Below are 5,628 nucleotides of genomic sequence, written 5' to 3' on the forward strand. Positions count from 1 at the left end.
AACTCGGGGGTGGCGGATAGATCAAATCGATCGGGCCGAATTTGACTTTAGGTTTAGGACATATGTGGATGTGAGAAAGTGGCTAAGGGTTTTGAAGCATATCACTAAGCATTTTGAACAAGCCATTAAGCAACACCGCATACCCTTTTAATAGTATTAGATGACCAGTTGCGCCAAATGGCGCAGAGATCCGTTTAAAACAATGTTCGTGTTGAAAATATTTGCATTTTTTTCAATAACAGTATATTTAAGTACATTTAGTAAGAACTTATACGCCTATATATAAAACAAATTAAACGCAAATATTTTCTTATTACGTAATAATGCCACAAATTAGATCATCGATGGGTAAAGATAGTTGAGCCTGCAATTAGGAACTCCGAGTAGCTGTAAACTTGCATTAAAAAAGAGTAAACACAAGTGACACAATAAAATGTACATGAACTCGTGAACATTGTGTAAGAGAAGTTAATAAAAAATAGTGGTCAATTACATCATATAATTTGGTTCTATACTCTTGTATATATATCCTAAATGCTACCCCTTTGTGATCAACTCTTTGTCCTTCAAACCGAATGGCACAGCTACTGCCCCTTGCGGAAAAAGAAAGGGGGACTCTATAAATACCCATAAATTTAAACTTATAATTGCAAGAAAAATGCCACAAGCACCATATATAAGGATATATTACAAAATACAATGCAGTTCATAGGCTCATTCTTCAATTAGCATTCTGGATATCAAATCAAAATTATGAGGTATTGTTGTGAATTTCAAAACTTCTAAACCAGGTGCTAGCCTCAGAACATCCTTCAGTATGTACCTACCACAAATTATAGTCAAATTAATAAAATACATATCCCTTTTTAGAAGCGAAAAGATACAACCATCTAAAATAGAGAAACTTGGCGGCACGCGGAATAAAGAAGATATTGCTCATGCTCGCTTGAGACAAGGAATATAGCTAAATAATTTCCAAACCGTAAGAACGAACTACAATAAACAGCCAAGAAAAAACTAATATTCTACATATGCTGGACACATGGATGTTACTACAAAAAGGGAAGGCATCAACAAGCATAAGTATCTCATTTTTAGCTACCAATATTAGCAAATATTCTGTTATGGGAAACTATTTAATGGTAGAACCTCTGAATGACGCAAATAGTCATTCTTCACATCATCATCTTGCTGGTGACAAAATAAACACTATTGTTTCATTATCTCATGACAAGCTATATCAAGCGCATTGTCTCCTTTCACTATGGCAAACAATCTTACTATCAATGGACATGTTCTGGGAAAAAGTGTTTTTAGTTCTCACAAATCTGCACATGTTCTCGCAAACTGTATCTAACATGTGCAGGTTTTAGAGAACTAAACAAGCTTTGTACAGAATATGTGTAGTTCAAGGCTGTATTTCAGAAAGTCTAACTGTGTCGGAAAAAAAACTTGAAACCAACACTGTAAAAAAAGTGTGCCTAAGACTGTCAAAAATTTGAACCTAGTCCAAGCACTTCCTAAAATACCTTGTTATGTTCTCCATGAGTGCACTCATTAATCTGTCAGTTGGTGTCATAAAGAGCATCTGCGAGACACTTTTTACTGTGCAGCAGCTAGTGTTATGTAAAAAGGGGTGGAATCATCAGGTGAAGATAGATCTCTCCTCATTCAGTTGGTAGTGCACTTCCATAAAGTTTATTAGTAGAGATATTATAGTTTTTGATGATAACATTCTTATATATATAAAACAAAGCCAATGCCCAAGTACTGATTTATGAGTGTGAAACCACAATACATGTGAGCGAGCATGCTGTCTTTATCAACGAGTAGTTCTATTTTCTCACCACAATCTAGTACCTGATGCACCACTGGTTAGATTAAATACTGTTAGGGGGAAAACATACTGAAGCTTCAGACATATCCCCATAGATATAGTATCAGACGATCTAGGGTTTTTTTACGGGCGGTCACAGACCGAGTTCACGAGCACTCCGCTGCCGCGTGGACCAATGATTTTATGGGCCCAATGGCAGCCACCCGGTAAAGCAGTCAAAGTTGTAACAAAAGACGAAGTGAATAGTAAAAATCAAGGGTGAAAAACAATCAAAGAAGCTAATCGAACAGCCAGCGATCGTGCACGCGCAAAGGCCCCCAGAACGGCGGGTTGCCCACCAGCATTTATATGTTCGATGAAACTCATGGATCTCCGTAACTACAGGTTTACGAATAACAAAATCAATGAAGAAGCTTATTGTATAAGCCTACTAAATTTGCCTACAGTATGTAAGCAAAAGTAGTTATCTGCACAAAACAGGGCTGCATACTTTCTCCAGGTCTAGTTTTCACAAATAAGTTCCTACTGGATACAGCTACTAACTGAAGTAAAATCAAGCATGTATGCACTCTGACTATCACAACTTCCAGTAAACTAAGTAACTAACTATATTGAGCAAAATGTATAATGCTCCACATTAGGTAGGGAGACGAACACAAGTAGCAGAGTATATGCACCTTGAACATGTTGATGTTTGCTTTGGTCTCCCCTCAAGGCCATCCCACAAACAGAAGCAATAAACCTCTGTGCCTCCTCCATGTCAATATGAACCGGCCCTATAAGGCAGAGATTTTCGTAAACTGAAAGAATGAACATCATTAAACTGTGTTCAGGAGTAAAAGCATATATATATAAACTGAGCTGATCTGCAGGCCCTATAAAAACTAACGGGAATGACACGAGAACAGTATGGTATAGAAACAGAAGACCTGGGCAAGAACCAAGTAATGGAAAAATTACAAACCTATATTATACATACTATTACAGTTCGATGTGAAGATTCTCAAGAGAAATGTGTAAACTAAAATACTAAAAAGAATCATAGCCAATTCAAAAATGGCTGCATACACATATACAGATTTTCAGGAGAAATGTGTAAACTAAAACACCTAACAAATATTTGAATCGTGTATATGCAAAGCACATTGCTAGCACGACCCACCATGCAAACGATCATCATAAATACTTGTGAATCTGTTTCAGACCATACCAACACAACTGGATAGCAAGATGATCAGGGTAAAACAAATTACCTACGGAACCATGTATGCTTGTGCAGCTAATCAGACATCTCTCCAAAATAGATCAGTGAAGATAATTTGCTCATAGAATCATATATGCTTATGCAACTAATGAAGCATCTATATTAAATAGCCATTGAAAATACATCTTTAAAGAACAAAGCAGAGAAAGTAATTTCTTCGCAAATCATGTATGCATGTCTGTGGAACTAATTAAACATCTCTATAAACAGTTACAAAAAATTAGTCCCAAAAGATCAACACTGGAGAACACACAAGAGACATTAGTTCACATCAAAATACATATTCTAAGGCATCAGCAATACAACCCACCTGAAGTTTAGAGGCAGTATCCACGACAAAAGCAGACAAGATCGACAAAAACACCAAATTCATAATTACAGCTAGAACAGTCTGTCGTAATGTGAATAACACGCATAGGTCAGTCATAAAAAGAGTACTCCGCTTTTTACTACCACTGTGGGCTAGCTCTGCTGTCCAAATGGAAAATTTGAACCGTGCATACCACAGAATGATTTGAGAAATCAAACCATGCAATACATAATCATTCGATTGCTAGGGAACAATTTCTGAGAAGTCCAGATAAAAGTTATTGACAGCTATACCTGAATACATCAGTTAAGCCTATCAGTGTTATCAGTACAACACAGTTAGTGGCAGCAAGATAATCAAGATAATTAGAAGTTTCTTCCATAATGTTAATAACTGCCAAGCACTGATGTATATCTCCATGTAATCACATAATTCTGATGGTAAGTGTAGCGTGAGAAATGAACATGTCAAGCAAGGCTAGTGACAAGAAAGTGGATCCAGTAGTAACTTACTTCTCACACTCCGCAAGCCCATAAACCAACTTGAAGAGGGGTGTCCATCTTCTATCAGACTGACACACATAACTGAACGAGAACCAGTTTTTCCACAAGCAAGCTGAATAAGAACACATAATGCCATGTTAATGGAAGGAAATGAAAACACAGAAAATAACAGACAACTGGAACTTAACACAGTGAACACTCATACAAATGTAAAAAGGATAGTGAAAACTTCATTTCAAACATAAGACCTATATATATGGAGCTACTCAAAAAAGCATATATCGGTACATGCCTCAGGCCTTGAACTATTCTAGTTGCAACTGCGCGCCAAGTATATCAATCATATTCTCTAATGTTTCTAGCTTTCTCCCATGTAAAACATAGTACAACGTTAAGCATGGCAGTGTCAAAAAGAAAAGAGAAGGATATACTATAACAACAAAACATGCACAAGATGCCTTCTTTGTCTTCTGTGCTGCTTACCAAGAAAATGTTGACCTACAATAGTGGGCAAGCTTCTTCGAGATGCAAATATGCAAAACAAGTATCATTATCTGAAAGAAACCACATAGTTCATTTGTTGGATGCAGTCAGTCGTAAAAGAAAAAAGAATGTTAGTAAATTAGAACTGCACACACACCTCAAATAATATTTTGGCCCATGTAGGCAAGTGTGCGTTTACATCCAGGAACTTAAGCATCTGCCCAGGGCAATCCCGACCCTCTACTTAACAACCCCAGATTGCTGAAAGGAATCTGCAAAATCATCGAAACCAACAAAGATGATTTTAGGACGAGACACCTTGCATCACCTGCCCTTATCCAGGCTCTAATGATAGACATACGCTTTTGGTCCTCGTAGAAGCCCTGGGGACGTCTTCTCCGGCTCCTGCGGTTGCTTTCCTGGATCCTCTACTCTTTCTCGTCCAGCGGCTGCACCAATCACAGCACAACATCAAGGACAAGAAACAAGAGAGGAGTAAGCCGCTGCCTAGGAAACTTACCACGGGGGACAGAACATAACAACCCCTGCAAAACTATGAAAAAAGGTTCCAGTCAAACATGAGAGGAAATCAAAAGGGAATAAAAAAAGATCCTTCTTCTCTGCTAATCTGAAGGGATAAACAAAGGGTAAAATGACTCACCGATCCTATCTCTCCCTGACTGGTTTGTCAAGACCTTGGTTGTAGCAAAGGTATTTGCTCCTGTTCCCCACGAACCACCGTGCAACCACAGCAAGGCCATGAACATGAACTGGAAGATGGAAATCAGCACCAAATCAGGTAATATTGGAGGATGTCGGGTTTGCACTCCACATTTTACAATTCATAGGTGCACTTTTTCTTTTGTTCAACAGAAAGTAATTAAGTATTAAGCCTCAGCCTGGGCCCCTCTAATGAAAAATTGCATACAGCAGCTAAGCTAATATCCATTCTCCAATGGTGAAGTTTAAACAGAAAACAAACAGAGGTAACAATCTCACTTTACCTGTAAATGGAATGCAACTAAGGAGATAAATTCCGTGGAACAAATCGTTCCATCTTTGGGACAATTAACACCAGAAATTCATCTACAGAAGCATCTGAAATCTTTCATCAATAAAAGAAACAAGTTTAAATATCCTTGATCTTGATATGCCTGCAAATCGGAAGAACATCAATGCCATATGAAGATGCATTATACACAAATAGCAAGATCAGGAGGAGATTATTGTG

General features: G+C 37.8%; 1 long non-coding RNA gene across 4 annotated transcripts; it reads right to left on the minus strand.

Moving 5' to 3' along the window:
• Window positions 1-454: 454 nt before the first annotated feature.
• LOC123092086 (uncharacterized) lies at window positions 455-5,615 on the minus strand. Of its 4 annotated transcripts, none has more exons than XR_006444194.1 (9): window positions 5,402-5,615; window positions 5,059-5,167; window positions 4,918-4,950; window positions 4,759-4,846; window positions 4,555-4,669; window positions 4,398-4,468; window positions 3,924-4,026; window positions 2,515-2,613; window positions 455-823 (listed from the first exon to the last, which is right to left on the minus strand). It is a non-coding gene; the product is annotated as an uncharacterized lncRNA (long non-coding RNA). The 4 variants fall into 4 exon arrangements; XR_006444195.1 differs by having other exon boundaries at window positions 2,515-2,637; XR_006444196.1 differs by having other exon boundaries at window positions 2,515-4,026; window positions 4,918-4,942.
• Window positions 5,616-5,628: the final 13 nt, after the last annotated feature.

The sequence above is a fragment of the Triticum aestivum genome, chromosome 4B (genome assembly GCF_018294505.1).
Source record: "Triticum aestivum cultivar Chinese Spring chromosome 4B, IWGSC CS RefSeq v2.1, whole genome shotgun sequence".
In the NCBI taxonomy this organism is placed as follows: Eukaryota; Viridiplantae; Streptophyta; class Magnoliopsida; order Poales; family Poaceae; genus Triticum; species Triticum aestivum.